At 43.9% G+C, this 18,209-nt stretch overlaps 1 protein-coding gene across 1 annotated transcript in view; it reads right to left on the bottom strand.

Moving 5' to 3' along the window:
- Positions 1-18,209, bottom strand: part of LOC109936543 (folliculin-interacting protein 2-like) — a 67,804-nt gene that overhangs the window by 24,462 nt on the left and 25,133 nt on the right. The window lies entirely within an intron of this gene.

Here is an 18,209-nt window from a genome sequence, read left to right as displayed (position 1 = left end):
AGGTGGTTGCCCGATATGGAGACAGAGAGGTCCAGGAAGGGGAGAGAGGTGTTAGAGATGGTCCAGGTAAACTTAAGGTTGGGGTGGAAGGTGTTAGTGAAGTGTATGAACTGTTCGAGCTCCTCGTGGGAGCACGAGGCGGCGCCGATACAGTCATCAATGTAACGGAGGAAGAGGTGGGGTTTAGGGCCGGTGTAGGTACGGAAGAGGGATTGTTCCACGTAACCTACAAAGAGGCAGGCGTAGCTTGGGCCCATGCGGGTACCCATGGCTACCCCCTTTGTCTGTAGGAAGTGGGAGGAATTGAAAGAGAAGTTGTTGAGTGTGAGGATGAGTTCGGCTAAGCGGATGAGGGTATCAGTGGAGGGGGACTGGTCGGGCCTGCGGGACAGGAAGAAGCGGAGGGCCTTAAGGCCATCTGCATGGGGAACGCAGGTGTAGAGGGACTGGACGTCCATGGTAAAGATGAGGTGTTGGGGACCGGGGAATTGGAAGTTCTGGAGGAGGTGGAGGGCGTGGGTGGTGTCACGGACATAGGTAGGGAGTTCCTGGACCAAGGGGGAGAAAATGGAGTCGAGATAGTTGGAGATCAGTTCGGTGGGGCAGGAGCAGGCGGAGACAATGGGTCGACCAGGGCATTCAGGTTTGTGGATTTTGGGAAGGAGATAGAAGCGGGCAGTGCGAGGTTGGGGAACGATGAGGTTGGAGGCCGTGGGTGGGAGGTCACCTGAGGTGATGAGTTTGTGGATGGTTTGGGAGATGATGGTTTGGTGCTCAGGGGTGGGGTCTTGATCAAGGGGGCGGTAGGAGGAGGTGTCGGAGAGTTGGCGTCCGGCCTCGGCGATGTAGAGGTCAGTGTGCCATACTACAACTGCACCTCCCTTGTCCGCAGGTTTTATGGTGAGGTTGGGATTGGAGCGGAGGGAGCGGAGGGCTGCACGTTCTGCGGGGGAGAGGTTGGAGTGGGTGAGAGGGGTGGAGAGGTTGAGGCGATTGATGTCTCGACGGCAGTTGGAGATGAAGAGGTCGAGGGAGGGTAGGAGGCCTTGGGGTGGTGTCCAGGAGGAGGGGGTGTGTTGGAAGCGGGAGAAGGGGTCAGTAGAGGGAGGGTTAGGTTCACGGTCAGAGAAGTAAGCGTGGAGGCGGAGGCGGCGGAAAAACTGCTCTATGTCCAAGCGTGAGTGGTATTCGTTGATCTGTGGGTGAGGGGGACAAAGGTGAGCCCTTTACTGAGGACTGACCGTTCATCCTTTGGGACTAGGGGATTATCACCTGATCTAGAAAAGGAGCCATTAAAAGAGGTGTGCCTCCTTTCTGAACTGTGTATCACTCTTTTCTCTGCCAAAATTTCTAGTAGAATTTCCTGAAATGCAAAGGCAATACAATCTTCTTTGCCACAAACGACCATCTTCTATCCTTTTCCCCAAGTCTTGCAAGAAATTTCTTTACATCTCAGATTTGACTCCATCTGTTCAGCTGTCTGCATTCCTCCTCTCCAACATCCTAGCATGCAAATTGCATCTTTGTTTAGTTTCTGCCCCCTCTCCATTTATACACTGACAGAGTTTTGTCCATGAAACCTAGAACTGGCTCTCTCTATTCCCCTTAAAATTTGCATTCATTAATCCCTTCTCAAACTGAAGAATTTAATTTTTAATTCATCTCAAATCTCAGCTCCAACTTCTTCCCCTCAGACTGAACCTTGTTGGTACTTTGCAAATCCATTCTCACCTTTCTCACAACTTCATGTTGAAATCACTCTGATCAGATTTCCACCCCTGTCAGAACGGAAATGGCTGTCATCATATTTACAAGTGGCATCCTAACTGGCAGTTAACATAGTAGACTATCCTTCTTTGTCCACCATCCTCCTCTAAAACCTCGTCTTTCTTGCCCAATGACATAGGGCTACCAAAAAATAGTTATATTCTATCCATTCGCAGCCGAAGAATTGCCTCAATGCCACCTTTTGTCCATTATTCCATTGCTTCTAGAGTCCCAGAAGGACCCATTCTTAAACACTTTTTTTTGGTTTTAATCTATATGTTGCCCCTCAGCTGTAACACCTCAAATTACCACATCAGGTTCCACACGTATACTGATGCTAGCCAACTCTTCCTCACTGCTATCTTTCTCAACTTTTCTACAGTCGTGAATTTTTCACGCTATGACTGATGTTCAATAGTGAAACAGCATAAATGCCCTCGTATTGAATATTATGGATGTTGAAATATTGCCTTTGGAACCAGACCAAATTCCATGTGTTGGTCACCAATTTAACTCTCCTCATCACTAACTGAGGCTGGCCTTGCATCTCATTTGAACTTGAGCTCAATTTCTGATTTTGTGTCCTTTTTCATCACCAAGGTCACCTGCCTTGACTATAGTAACATTACCCGACTTTGTTTATCTGCTGAAACTTCTTTTGATGCCCTTTTCACCCCCTTGACTGTTATGATCCTAGACCCAACCACCAAATTTATGCTCTGGTCTGACTAAACCAGTAGTGTCTTTTTCAAAAGTGGACAAAGTGTGAAATCCCAGGTACTTAAGGGAATAAAGTCACAATGTTTAAGTTTTGAAATCAGCAGTAATGAACTTTGTAAAGTTTTAACAGTAATGCAATCTATAACTTGTATGAAATTTTTATACTAGCATCTCATTAAAATTAACCGTAGATAAATATAATAGACAAACTGGTTGAACAACACACAAAATAATAGAAGCATTCTTAACAGATCCCATGGATTTCTCAGCAGTCATTTTTTGCCCAAGTTAGTAACATGGTGCATGGTCAAATATTAAAACTTCACAGGGGATTTCAATTCTTCATTTTTGATCGTTTGTTCTTGAAGCTTCCTCAAAAGGCACTTTATCCTGGCTGACTTATGCTCTGCCATTTCACCTTCCTTACCTGCATTTACATTTTCCTGGAAATTGGGCTCTAACACACATTTAGAGATATAGCTGTAGCTTTTCAGAGTGCTGGCTGCACCAAGCTAGTTTTTCTGCTGTCTTTTCCTGAATTATAACCTTGCTCACTTGTACCAACTGGCTCCTCAATAGTTCCAAAATCTTAATTGGATCAGACCAAACCACCCCAAAATATTTTAAGAAGGTAGCTTATATCCTAACTTTTCTTATTTTAAAGGTAGATGTGAAGTGAGCGTTCCAGATGTGATGCGATTGGTCAAACTACTCGATGTTAAGCAAAACACATTTAAACACTATTGTTAAAATACAAACAAAAGAAAGAGAAATGTAGAATAACTATTAGAAAACTTAACTGAATGATTAACTTTTCCAATATAGTAGCATCCCATAAACACACCCCTTGGCAAAAGGTAAATTTGGACACAGATTCTTACAGGTAGTTCTCCAATCCAGAAAGAAACAACATTGAGAGATTTCAGAGTAAGTAGCAGTTACTGAATCGTTTACTGAAGCTGTAACTCTTCTGCGACCCAAACAACTTCTGACTGCTACAGCTTAAAAAAAAATTAGAAAGCTTGATCTGAGAGAGCTGGTCACTCCCTTTCCATTGTTCTAAATGTTTCAAAATTAAACTTAAAGGCCTTCTAAACTATTGACTTAGGCTGTATTGGTAGCTACATCTTTACCTCTGCCTTTCAACCTCTCTTCAAAAAGACCCAGGACAAAATAATCTTTTTAAATTGACAGCATCATCACACTTGCCCTCCTAAAAAAGAAACCATCAATATACAAAGATGTCTTAATTTTAAAATCCTTAGTCTTACTGTATTAGAGCATTACAATACATATACATTACATTGACTCTAAGCATACAAACACGTACTATTACATTCTATTCCAGTTTATTTACTCCCCCCCCCCCCATTGAATGCCTCCATCTTTCTTCGTCCAAGTTGTGACACTGCATCGGCAATTACATTTTTGTCATCCTGCCACATGTATAATTTTCAAATTGAATGGCTGCAATAATAAGGTCCATCGAAACAGTAGAATTTTTGCTCTTAAATTTCTCAAAACCTTAATTAGTTATGATCAGTATATACAATTGTCTCAGACATTACTGGCAATATAAAAGTTGTAATGTTGTAACGCAAACACCAAGCTCAATGTCTCCTTCCCAATCGTCGAATATTTCTGTTGATGAGTATTCAATTTTCTGGAGAAATACCTGATCTTTCTATCTTCTTGTCGCCTTTTTGTAAGAGTACAGCACTGACACCCACGTTACTGGCATCAATAGCTGCCTTGAATGGCTCGATTCTATGGGAAGCGAGGGAAGAGATCGCAGGGCCTTTGGCGATGATCTTTCTGTCCTCACTGTACACGGGTACAGTACTGGAAGATTGGAGAGAAGCAAACATCATTCCCTTGTTCAAAAAAGGGAATAGGGATAACCCCAGAAATTACAGGCCAGTTAGTCTTACGTCAGTGGTGGGCAAATTATTGGAAAGGGCTCTGAGAGACAGGATGTATGATCACTTGGAAAGGCACAGTTTGATTCGTGATAGTCAGCATGGATTTGAGAGGGGTAGATCATGCCTCACAAACCTTATTGAATTCTTTGAAGAGGTGACCAAACACATGGATGAAGGTAGAGCAGTGAATGTGGTATACATAGATTTAAGTAAGGTGTTTGATAAGGTTCCCCATGGTAGGCTCATGCAGAAGATAAGGAGGCATGGGATAGGGGGAAATGTGGCAGATTGGATTCAGAATTGTCTGACCCTTAGAAGACAAAGGGTGGTAGTGGACGGAAAATGTTCAGCATGGTGTTCAGTTACGAGTGGTGTACCACAAGGATCTGTTCTGTGTCCTCTTCTATTTGTGTTTTTTGTAAATGATTTGGATGAAGGAGTGGAAGGGTGGATTAGTAAGTTCATGGACGATACGAAGGTGGACGAGTTGTGGATAGTGCAGAGGGCTGCTCTAGGTTACAAAGGGACATTGATAGGATGCAGAGCTGGGCTGAGAAGTGGCAGATGGAGTTTAACCCTGAAAAGTGTGAGGTGATTCATTTTGGTAGGACAAACTTGAAAGCAGAATACAGGGTTAACGGAAAAATTCTTGGCAGTGTGGAGGAGCAGAGGGATCTTGGGGTTCCTGTCCACAGTTCCCTGAACACTGCCACCCAGGTGGATAGAGTTGTTAAGAAGACATATGGTGTGTTAGCTTTCATTAACAGAGGGATTGAGTTCAAGAGCCGTGAAGTTATGCTCCAGCTATACAAAAGCCTGGTTTGGCCACATCTGGAGTGTTGTGTCCAGTTCTGGTCACCTCATTACAGGAAAGATTTGGAAGCATTGGAAAAGGTGCAGAGGAGATTTACCAGGATGTTGCCTGGAATGGAGGGAAGGTCTTACGAGGAAAGGTTGAGAGAGCTAGGGCTTTTCTCTTTAGGACGACGAAGGATGAGACGTGACTTGATAGAAGTGTACAAGATGATCAGAGGTATAGATAGAGTGGACAGCCAGAGACTTTTCCCTAGGGTGGAGGTAGTTATTATGAGGGGGCATAGTTTTAAAGTGAGTGGAGGTAGATGTAGGGGAGACGTCAGAGGTAAGTTCTTTACTCAGAGAGTGTTCGGGGGGTGGCATGCATTGCCGGAGAGGGTAGTGGAGTTGGCCTTGTTAGGGGCATTTAAGCGGCTATTAGATAGGCATATGGATGATAGTATAAGGTAGGGGTGGAGATTAGATAGACCTTAGGATTAGGATAAAAGTTTGGCACAACATCGTGGGCCGAAGGGCCTGTACTGTTCTATGTACTATGAATGGGTTTGCATAATTAGGTGTGAATAATACTGGGGAAGTGGTTAAGACTGTCAGGCTGTCAAATGCCTTCTGACGGTCCGCCATCCACTAAAATATTCTGCACTTCTTCAATAAGTCAGTCAGTGGAGCAACCATACTGCTAAAATTTGGCACGGACTTCTGATAAGATCCACTCAATCCCAGGTATTGTAGTATTGCTCTCTTTGTCGATGGTATGGAAAACTCCCTAATAACCTTTGTTTTCACATTGTACCGGGCCATCTGTCCATGTCTGATAACAGGGCCCATGAACGTGAGTTGGCATTTTGTGAATTCACTCTTAGGTTTATCACCAAGCCTGCTTCCCCACCAAAATCAATCAAATATTTCCAATAAATACTGCAAATGTTCCTTTTATGTGAGACAAATCAGCAGTCGCCAATGTGTAATCCACACAATGGATAATCCAGAAATGACTTTGTTGGTTAGTTTGAAATGTGGCTGGTGTATTTTTCATACCAAATAGCATGACTTTAAACTGGTATAGACCATTCGGTGTCATGATAGGCAAAATTGTCTTTGTCCTTTCAAATAAAGGTACCTGCCAGTATCCTCTGAGTATGTCCAACTTAGAAATGTAATTTGCTTGTCCCAGCTTCTCAATACAATCTTCCAAATGTGGACTAGAATATGAATCGGTCTTTGTAACTGCATTGACTTTGTGGGAGTCCATACAATCGTTGGGTACCATCTGGTTTTGGCACCATTACTATGGGTGAGCTCCAGTCGCTGCAACTTACTTAATTACTTCAAACTTGCTTCAACTTTAGAGGGTCAAATTCTACTATTTTCAATTCATGAAGTATTAAAATGAACTTTAAATTCCACTAGCTGCTGCAGTGGGATTTCAACCAGTGCCCTGAAGCATTACCTGAGAAGTTTTGATTTAGTCATCCAGTGACATTATCACTGCGCCACTGTCTCCAGTCTAGAGGTCTTGGCATTTCTTTATGTTAGCTGTGGCTCAGCAGTAACTCTCTCTCCTCTGAGTCAGAAAATTTGTGAATTTTATTTCCACTTCATGTCTTAACATAATGTAGGCAGACACTCCCGGTGGTCTGAGGAAGTATTGCACTGGAGGAGGTGTCTTGCATGAAGTGTTAAACTAAAAGCGGGGGGTGGAATCTTGTAGTCCTGGCAGCACAGGCCTAGAGGTGGAAGGGCAACCTAATTAGGCAGGATGGTGGTGCACCAGAACACACCTGTCTTTCCTCTCTTCCCACCAGCTCTGCTCCAGCTGGTTAAGCCACCACAAGCTGCCTGCCAGTTGGGTCCCTGGCTCTCCATTTAATAGTACACATTTAAGGAATGAGACATTGGGCAGGAGGATGACTCCTATAAGCCAACACCTTGTCTCTGCTTCCAACCCTCCTGCCCTATCTCCCAGATGACACCCAAACTTCCCACCTCCTCCTGAAACAAAGCATTTAGCTGACACCTCATTACTGATGATCCTGGTTCACTTTCTAGCAGCAGCCATAGGGCTCTCCAGAAGGGAAACCAAGATTGTAAGCAAAGAGGTCTCAGTTGGAATGCTTTGTGATCGTTATGGAGACAAATGACACTCCAACTGACAAACCTGAGAGGAATGTGATGGAATGCTCTTTAATTGTTGGGATAAGTGCAACTCTAACAGCACTCAAGAGGCTTGATATATTTAGGATAAAGTGGGTCACTTGATTAGTTGTTCATTCACCACTTTATGAAGCATTCACTTCCCTCACCAGCTGTAGTACTTACCACCTGCAAAATGCACTGCAGCAATTTGCCTTGGCTCCTTTAACAGCACCCACTGGTGGAAAGATTGATAGCAAGAGGTCACAGACTTGAGGTTTCTGAAGAAGGGTCCTGAGCCGAAATGTCAGCTTTCCTGCTCCTCTGATGCTGCCTGGCCTGCTGTGTTCCTCCAGCTCCACACTGTTATCACAGGCTTGAGGTAGTTGGCAAAAGTAGAAGTCAAATCTTTCAGATGTAGCAAGGGACTAGGTTTGGGAATGTTCTGTCTGAGTGAGTGGTGGAGGCAGATACAATTGAGGTATTAAGGTTGGATTATTATCTGAGAAGGCACTAGGTGAGAATCAGTACAAAACACAATGATGACTGCCTTCTGTAATGTAACCATTTTTGATTCTGACCTGTACCATCTAGAAGCACCGTGATGTAGAGATGCCGGTGTTGCACTGGGGTGGACAAGATCCAAATTCTCACAACACCAGTAGGAACCTGAGGAAGGAGTTAAGTTCGAAAGCTTGCATTTTCAAATAAACCTGTTGGACTATAACCTGGTGTTGTGTGATTTTTGGATCTAGAAGTACAAGAACCAACAGGTTCTAGGGAACATAACAATCCTTACATTACCCCAACTTTCTCAGTCACTTGATCAAAATCCAGGAACACACTTTTAATAACACTATGGAATATCTTCACCACACAGACAAAAGCAATTTAAGAAAGTGCAATTAAAATGCTGTAATGCGCAAGGGCTACTGATCAAGAGCTGAAGGGTGGGATTAACCAGTACTATATAACTATTTTTATTTGAACAGAGGTTGCACATTTAACTAAATGGCCTCCTCCTTTGATGTAAATCTTTCTATGGTTCTATGTGAGGTTGACCCACAACCAGTCAGTGGTAACTAGAAATGAACATTGTATCCTGTAAATGGATAGATATTTTAACAAATGATTATATTCTTATGACTAATCTGTTGGTGTTGGTTAGAGTGCAAACTATCAGAAGTTAAAGCAATTGGATGTAGGTTGAAGGAGGCCTTAAACCCTTGGGACAATTATAGTTTCTAATTGACTTTGATAAACTATTAACAGGTTTGTTTGTTTAAATATAAACTCAAAACTAAAATAAAATCTCTCACAGGTACTTTGGGATTAAGAATGCAATTGTGATGTTTTCTTTGTTTTCATTCCAAGTTAAACAGTGCAACAGAGCAGGGGATGTAGAACTTTTAGAAGTACCATGGATTGTGTGTTTAGCTATTTAATATTTCAAGGGATCTGGCAAGCTGTGACAGCCAGTGAATCATTATTTCCTTCCTGGATCAGATAGTATGTATCTATAACTTGTTCGCAGGCCTTCTGATCTGCCCTTAGGTGATGAAAAACAAGTTTTCATATATTATGTTGCAATAGGGATCCTACAATACAGAATATTAAATTTTTTTCACTTTTTTGGTTCTCCTCACGGACATAAGACTATAGCAGTTACTTCCCAGCTCCTAACTGAAGATCAAACAACAGACTTAACAATGTGAAGGTAAAATTGCCCCTCAAAAATTACAAAGGTTACTTTATGATACAATCATACCATACAATCATACTGAGTGGTTGTAATCTATATTGATATGAAGGAGTCAATTATTTAGATTATTAACTTTATCCATGCCTTTCCAATGTCAGATTTTGACATTTTGAAGATCCAGCGAAACAATGAATAGCAATGCAATCAAAAATAGTGACACTTGTGTATTCTGAATTTGATAAATTCTTTGGATTGAGTTGTGATGTGATGTTGGATGACTGATTAGTATTGCCTAATGTTCTGCTCTATGCTTTGCATAGCATCATGGGATCTTTTTCATTCACCTGATGAGGCAGAGAGGACTTAGTTTTAAACCTGAACAGAGAAGCATCACCTGACTTACCCTAACCCTATTACATTGCTCAGTATGGCAATGAGGAGTGTGTCAAGATTACGTGCTGAAGAGTCCAGCAAAAATTAAGTACAGCGTCTGATTAAGAGGTGAGAGTGCTACCACTGAGCTAGGCTGACAATTCAAATAGGCTTTCTACGTTAGAATACTATTGATATTATTCTTTCATATTATATTTCCAAAAGTATTAGCATTAATATGTATTAGAAGAATAGATTGACCATTATGCTTTCAAAGATAAATATATCGCATTTAGAAAACTAAATTAATGGAAGCAAAAGTCAGAAGTGCAGATCTGAGTTGGACCAAATTATGAAAACACTAAACGTAAAGCAAAAAATCCAAAATAACAGCTGTGTTGAATATGTCAAATCAAAATTGCAAAAATTAAGGCATAACCTGACCTTTTAATTATAAAATTATAAAATCTTCTAAAATATATATCTGTTTCAGTCCACAAATCAGTCTAAGTCAAAGAATCATTCTAAGACGTTAATCACTTTTGGGAATTTATTATTGCTAACACTCTTAATGTTTCCAGTGAGATGTGCTAGAAAATCCAGTCACAACAGATGGACCTGAAAAGACCATCAATTCAATCATTTAGTAGAGCTGTACAGTTTGAAGCATTGTCCTGCAGAATCAGATGCTCTCCCAGACCCTAAACTACAGTTTTGTTGAAAGCATTAAATAAAGTCGATTCTCAGTGAAGCATCTCAATTAAGTATTAATTTGAACTCGATCTTTCTTACAAAAAGGAAAAAAACCCAATAGAGTATGTCTGCCATATTTTGATCTTCCTGACAATGTGGTCTGCAGGTTATTTAATTATCAGTCTCCAGAAGTTTTTTTTTCACCTTTTTGTTAAACTTGCCATAAAGAGAAGTTACAGAAAGAGTGAAATCAACCCTTACGAGATGCCCTTCATAATCATATGCCCTCCTGGTATTATTGCAAGCATTTCTGGAATTGAATGCCCCCAGCAAAGCGTTAAATATCAAGATCTATTTACACATTACTGAGTTCTGAAAAAGTCCCTTGCTCACCCTTGGCTTCCCTCATGCTACATGACCTTGTATAATGTTTCTGCGGGGTTGAGTCATCAAATTTCAAGATGGGGTCAGCAATGGGTGCAAAACAGGCAGGCGCCAGCCAATGAAATTCTCAATGAGGCTGAGATGCGAGATGGGGGCAGGTGGAGATTTCTGCAGCCAATGCAAATTTTTGAATTCCCAAAGTGGAAGGAAAATTGCCAATTTTTAAAATGGGCCTCAGGCCGCAATTCCCTAGGTCCCTGCCCGTTTGCTTCCAGATCTCTAGAGTACAATTTAGAATGGAGTTTGTCTGAAAACTACACAAGGCACGTTCATTTGAATATACAGGATAGGAACACACAATTACTTCTGTAGTCTGATGACATTTATCCAGAGTGACACCTACAAGCCTTCCCTTTTTCTCAGTAGTGTACAAAAAGGCACCATTGTATTCTAACCACGCTCCCTCTTGGATAATGCCGACATTTTCCACCTCAAAGACTTGTAATCCCTTTTGATTTGGTGTTATGATCAGGATCTCCAGGACTATCCCCACATCCTTTCCTAGGGTCCCCTTGCAATGTTGTTAAACCATACCTTAGTCAGTTGTTATAATTGACAATTTGAAATATTGGGGTGCCTCTCCCCGCAAGTCATCCCATTTCTGTCCGTCTGTTTGTGGAAAAATCCCACCAGTCACCCGTGGTGTATGTGTTTAGGTAGCTTAGGTAGCAATAACCACAGCTTCACTTGGCTTCCTATACACAACCCACTGGTTGTTACACCCAAACATCATGGATTTGTTGGGATGGACCCACGAAACATCAACCTCACGTTCACCTGCTTCCAACGGGGCAAACCAGGATATTTGTATTCTTGCTTAATTAACACTTCCGATGACGGCATTCTGGCAATCCTCCTGGTGATGGAAACCAACAGGCTGTGCATCGTCATCCTGGCAACGGTATCAAGGTGGCATTTCTTTCTAACTGTCTACTCTTGGCAATGCTTGGTTAAACTTCTCCCAAAATTTGCTTTAATTTTATTCTCCCAATTTCCCTTTTGCCAGTCAATTGTGTGTGTCTCAGGCCTCACTTTAAGTCTAACATTTGTTAATCTAAACTGGGAGGTCAGAAGCGGGTTGGCGTATTGGCACTGTCAGAGGTCTGGATGATTAAAATTTAAACTATCATACTGTATGGTGCTGTAGCCTTGTATGATCAGAATAGACTGGTAGGTTCAGCTTAGTGTTAGCAGAGGTTTATGACAATGTTCTTCAATGGCCAGGATAGACTAGAGGAGCACCAGAATTGGTGGTGGGGGCAGGGTGGTGTGGGGGTTCCCTGTGTATGTGTGTGAGTGAGGGAGGAAGTGAGAGAGAAAGAGAATCATGCTCCCTGCCTAAGTGGGAGAGCTCTGCCAGCCGGGGACTTGCTTTTCCACCAGGTCTCGGTGGGAGTATCAGAATAACTGCCTTTGTAAACGGATTGTTTCTGTCTCTGAGCTAGACCACCCTTAGGACACTTCCTTGGGTGGACTATCTCTAACTATCCCTTTCATTTCAGGGCTGCTGTTCACCAAGCTCTGCCTCTTCTGACTGGATTTGATGAGGCTGGCTATGGTTCAGTTCCTGAGGTTGAAGCCTCAGGAGGGATAGTGTCCAGGGCTGGTCCAGGATCCTAGCCTGGATCAGCAACTGGGGCTGGTCCTGGATCGAGATTGGGAATTTGGGTTGGGTCTGGATCAACGACTCCTCCAGGGTCTGCATCAGGACTCCGGTTAGGGCCTGTTTACCCCAGTTCCCCTGAAAGCACGTGGAGTTGGAGGGTGTTGCTTTAGGCTCATAGAGTCATACAACACAGAAACAGACCTTACAGACCAACTCATCTACGTTGACCAAGTTTCCCAAACTAAACCAGTCCCACTTGCCTGTGTTTGGCCAATATCCCTCAAAACCTTTCCTCTTTACATATCTGTCCAAATGTCTTTTAAATGTTGTAACTGTACCTCCAGCTACCGCTATCTCTGGCAGTTCATTCCACATATGAACCACTGTCTGTGTGATAAGGTTGCCCCATACGTCCCTTTTAAATCTTTCTCCTCTCATCTTAAAAATATGCCCCCTAGTTTTGAACTTTCCCACCCAAGGGAAAAGACTTTTGTTATTCACTTTATCTGTGCACCTCTTGTTTCTATAAACCTTGATAAGGTTACCCCTCAACCTCCTATGCTCCAGTGAAAAAAAAAGTCCCAGTCTATCCAGCCTCTCCTTATAACTCAAACCCTCCAGTCCTGGCCACATCCTGGTAAATCTTTTCTGAACCATCTCCAATAAATAATATCCTTCCTACAGCAGTGTGAACAGAGCTGTACTCGGTACTCCAGAAGTGACCTCACCAGTGTTCTGTACAACCTCAACATGACATCCCAACTCCTATATTCAATGGTTTGAGCAATAAAAGCAAGCATGCTAAACACCTTCTTAACTATCCTGACTACCTGTGATTCAACTTCCAAAGAACTATGTACCTGAACCTTTAGGTCCCTCTGTTTTCCAACACTCCCCAGGGCCCCCTACCATTAACTATATAAGTCCTGCCCTTGTTTGTTTTACCAAAATACAATAAGTTGCATTTATCCAAATTAAACTCTATTGGCCTGTCCTCAGCCTATTGGCCCAATTGATCAAGACTCCCTTTGCAATCTTAGAGAGCCTTGTTTACTGTTGACCATACCATCAATTTTGGTGTTATCCACAAACCTACTAACAATGCCTCTTAAATTCTCATTCAAATCGTTTATATAAATGACAAACAACAGTGGACCCAGCACGGATCCCTGTGGAACACCTTTGGTTACAGGCCTGCAGTCTGAAAAACAACCCTCTACCACCACTTTCTGTCTCCTCCCATCAACCCAATTTTGTATCGAATTGGCAAACTCTCCCTATACTCGTGATCTAACTTTACTAATCAGTATCCATGTCGAACCTTATCAAAGGCTTTACTAAAGTGCAAGTAAACAATGTCCATCACTCTGCCCTCATCAATCTTTTTGACTATATTCTCAAAAAACTCAATCAAGTTTGTGACACATGGTTTCCTGTGCACAAAGCCGTGCTGACTATCCCTAATCAGTCCTTGCCTCTTCAAATGCAGGTAAATCCTATCTCCCAGAATCCCCTCCAACAAGTCACCCACCAATGATGTCAGACTCACTGGTCTATAGATCCCAGACTTCTCCTTGTAGCCTTTCCTAAATAAAGGCACAACTTTAACCATTTGCCAGTCCTCCGCCACCTCACCAATGGCTGTAAATGATAAAAATATCTGTGCAAGGGGGCCCTGCAATTTCCTTAGGCCTTGAACTGATTATCATGAAACCACCCACTTTTTCCTGTAACTCGCAAGATTCTATACATGGCTGGGCTGGCCTTGTTCACCACTAAGTGGGAACCTGAGTATATCCAGGACAGGAATGTTCCTGGCTGGAAAGATTGTAACATCACCTGCTGCCGTACCTCATATTCTACTGGGTTCACATTCCCATCAAGGTAAACCTTACTCTGCTTTTTCGTTTTTGCCATTCTGATGGCGGCTGCTTTGTGTGCAGCTGGTACATTTTCTAATAGAATTTTCTCACTTTTTTCGTGGCAGAGGGCTTCAACCTAGGCCTTGGTTCTCCTTCATGGGCACCCTGCTTAGCCAATTGATCTCAGGGGTTTGTCTCTGTGGTTTTACATAAACCCCATCCTATCTTTGAATGACCATCCCCCACTGTCTCTATTCTGCTCACCATGTTCCCTTGGGGCTTCCCCATTTATTCTGGATCAAATAGTCCACTGGGGACATTTGTTGCTGCTACATAACAGTCATGGGGTTCTCCTTCACAGCTTAAATTATTGGCCCAAAAGATGGGCATATTTGTACATTTGACCGCAATGTCACGACCCTGTAACATTAGGGTTCAGCACGCTGTGCGGCTTTGGCTGACCATCCTGACTTTAATCCTGCCATCCAGCAGAAGTTGAATGGGGGAGTGCTCCCTCAGAATGGTTAGGGGATTGAAGCCGACAATACAGGCAAAATGTTGTACCGCCCAGAACACAGCGAACAAGTGCTTTTCACATGTAGACAAACTCCACTGTACTGGTGAAAGAGATCAGGAGGCATAGGCTACCTGTATGCATTTTATTGTGTCATTCTTGGAGAAGTACGGCTGCCGGTGTGGCTTCATGACTGGAACTTCCAAGGCAAAGGGGAATTCTGGGTCAGTTATCTGCAGTGTGGGGCCTGCTCTAGGGCCTGTTTAAATTTGGTAACAGCGCTCACGTGCTGTTCAGTCCATTCCCATAAGGAATTTCGTTTAAGGAGGTCAGAATGTGGGGCAGTAGTGACACCATCCATGTGGTTCCGACAGTATCTCACTTAGCCTGGGAAGGAACCCAACAAGCTCACATTCCTGGGGATAGATAAATGGCCTCAATGCACTTCCCTTCTATATTCTGTTTTCCCTGAGCTATCACAGTTCCCAAGTATGAGACCTGGGACTTCATGATCTGTGCAGCCTTGGAATTAACATAGGGTGGTGAGAAGGATTAACAGTTTCTTTAACAGTGTCAAATATTCAATCCCTGTCTCTGTCTGCAGGAGGAGATCGTCCATGTACTGGACCAAGCAGAAATAGAGATTGCTGGAAAAGCTCAGCAGGTTCGGTGGCACTTGTGAAGAGAAACCAGAGCTAACGTTTTGGGTCTCGTGTCCCTTCCTCAGAACTGATGGTACCTAAGAAATTGTCAGTTTATATGTAGAAGATAGAGTGGGGGTGGGGGTAAGGAGTAAGCGATAGTTGGGGATAGACCCCAAAGAAAGAGAAGAACAGTTGGACAGACAAAGGAGTTGATAACAATGTGGCTAGGAGACTGAATAGCTGTTAATAGAAACTGTTGGTGGCTAACAATAGGTCGTGTGTAATGGCAGGCTATATGATAACAAGGCCTGATGTGTGGGGTTGGGGGCTAGGACATGTGATAGATCAGGCCCTAAAATTATTGAACTTGATATTGAGTCCAGAGGGCTGCAGGGTTCCTAAGTGGAAAATGAGATATTGTTCTTCCAGCTCGCGCTGAGCTTCGCCAGTACACTGCAGCAAGCCAGAGACAGAGGTGTTAGCCAAGGAACAGGGTGATGTGTTAAAGTGGCAGGCAACTGGAAGGTAAAGGTCTTTTTTGTCGGCAGATCATACATGTTCTGCGAAGCAGTCACCCAGTCTACACTTCACTTCCCCAGTGTAGGGGAGACCACATTGTGAGCAGCGAATGCAGTAGATTAGATTGTTTGAAGTACAGGTAAAGTGCTGCTTCACCTGGAAGGTATGCTTGGGCCCTTGGATACTGAGGAGGAAGGAGGTAAATGGGCAAGTGTCACAACCTTGCCGGTTGCAGGGGAAGGTGCCGTGGGGATGTCGGGGGTATTAGGAGTGAAGGAAGAGTGGACCAGAGTGTCCCGGAAGAATGGTCCCTGCGAAAGGCAGGCAAGGGAGGGGAGGGGAATATGTGTCTGGTCGTGGTATCTTGCTGGAGGTGGCAGAAATAGTGGCTGATTATCTTCTGGATGTGGATGCTGGTGGGATGGTAGGTAAGGACAAGGGGAACCCTATTGCTGTTGTGGGAGGGAAGAGAGGGGGTCAGGGCAGAAGTGTGGGAAATGGGTCAGACCTGGTTGAGGGCGCTGTCAACAACAGCGCTGGGGAATCCTCAGTTGAGGAAGAAGTTGGACATTTCGGAGGATCCCTTGTCGAAGTTGGCCTCACTGGAATATATGCAATGGAGATGGAGGAACTAAAAGAATGGAGTATTCACAGGAAGCAGGGTGTGAGGATGTATAGTCCAGTTAGCAGTGGGAGTCAGTGGGTTTATAGTGGATATTAGTGGCCAGTCTATCCTCAGAAATGGAAACAGAGATGTCGAGGAAGGGGAGGGAGGAATCAGAGATGGACAGGGTGAAAGTGAGGGCTGGGTGGAAATTGGAAGTACAATCGATGAACTTTTCCAATTCCAGATGAGAGAGGTAAGCAGCACCGATGATATCACCCATATGTTGGAGAAAGAGTCGTGCGTTGATGCTGGAATAGGACTGGAACAAGGAATGTTCCATGTATCCAATGAAGAGACAGGCATAACTGCGGGTACCCATGGCCACCTCTCTGACCTGAAGAAAATGAGAGGAGTTAAAAGAGAAGTTGTTGAGGGTGAGGATGAGCTCAGCCAAGTGGAAGAGGGTGGTGGTGGGTGGGGATAGGTCAGGTCTTTGCTCCAGGAAGAAGCAGAAAGCCTTAAGACCCTCCTGGTGCGGAATGGACGTGTAAGGGGATTGCATGTCTGTGGTAAAGAGGAGGTGGCTGGAGCCTACAAACTGGAAATTTTGAAACCGGTGTAAAGCGTCAGAGAAATCATGGATGTATGTGGGCAGGGATTGGACCAAGGGAAAAAAGCCTGGGTCAAGATAGGAAGAGATGAGTTCTGTGGGGCAGGAGCAGGCTGTGAATTTTCAGAAGGATGTAGAAGCAAACTATGCGGGGCTGGGGGCAATCCACTTCGAGGCAGTGGGGAGGAGATCACCAGATGAAATAAAGTTAGCAACTGTAGTTGATACAATGGCCTGAATGCCATGGTGGGGTCAATCTGAGGGCTGGTGCTCAGCTTCTGCAATGTAGACATCAGTACTCCAGACTACAACAGCACCACCCTTATCGGAAGGCTTCATAACATAGTGAGGGTTGGCTCTAAGCGCACAGAGTGCACTCAGTTCAGAGGGAGGTTAGGCTGGATTGGGTGAGGGGCGTAGAGAAATTGAGGCAAACAATGTCACATGAATAGTTCTCAATCTGTTCATTGAGTCCAGGTAAAAGGCCAGAGGGATGAGTCCAGGCGGAGGGAGAGTGTTAGAGCTGGGTGAAGGGCTCTGTGGGGTGGGAGAAGGACTCCAAAGAAATGGAGACAGAGGCAAAGACGATGGAAGGAGAGTTCAACGTCATGTCGTGCCCGAAATTCATTAAGGCGGGGGCCCAGAGGGATAAGGCTGAGACCTTTGCTGAGTACAGAATGTTTAGCATCTGGAAGTGCAAGGTTAGGAGGGATAGTGAATACGTGACAGGAGGTGGCGTTGGGGGAGGATATGGAGTCAGAGCCAAGGGGAGGGGAGGAAGGTTCCAGAGGGCTATGTGTATCTCTGAGTTGTTGCATCTTGTGTGCCTTGATATGTGAAAGGAAAAGAAAAAGTTTCTTGTTAGCACAGCGAAATAGCCAGAGGATGAAATGGAACTGCAGAGTGGTGCAACCCTGAACCAGCGTGAAACTGTGCTGTTGTAGAGAGAGGTCAAAAGTATTCATGTGGCGCCGTGTCGCACTGAGTGTGGATCTCAGGATGGGGCGAAAGCAGCTGTCTGTGGAACATTGAACAACGCAGAGATACCTGCGATCCTGAGTGGATTCAAAGCATGAGAGATGAAACTTGAGTTGGAATCATGTGGGGTGAGTCCAAGCAGTCGGGTCGGGAAAACCTCAGTAGCCCTTTAACAACCTCTGACAAAATATCGACAGAGAATTGTGAAAACCCTGGGGCAAGTGGGACCGTGTGTATTGCTGGTTCTGAAACGGGAAAGTGATTTTATATTGGCAATGTTGGTGGGGAGCAGGGATGGAC

The sequence above is a fragment of the Rhincodon typus genome, chromosome 1 (genome assembly GCF_021869965.1).
Source record: "Rhincodon typus isolate 14 chromosome 1, sRhiTyp1.1, whole genome shotgun sequence".
NCBI classification, from domain to species: Eukaryota; Metazoa; Chordata; class Chondrichthyes; order Orectolobiformes; family Rhincodontidae; genus Rhincodon; species Rhincodon typus.
Note: the sequence above shows the minus strand (reverse complement) of the source record. Positions and strands in the feature narration are given on the sequence as shown.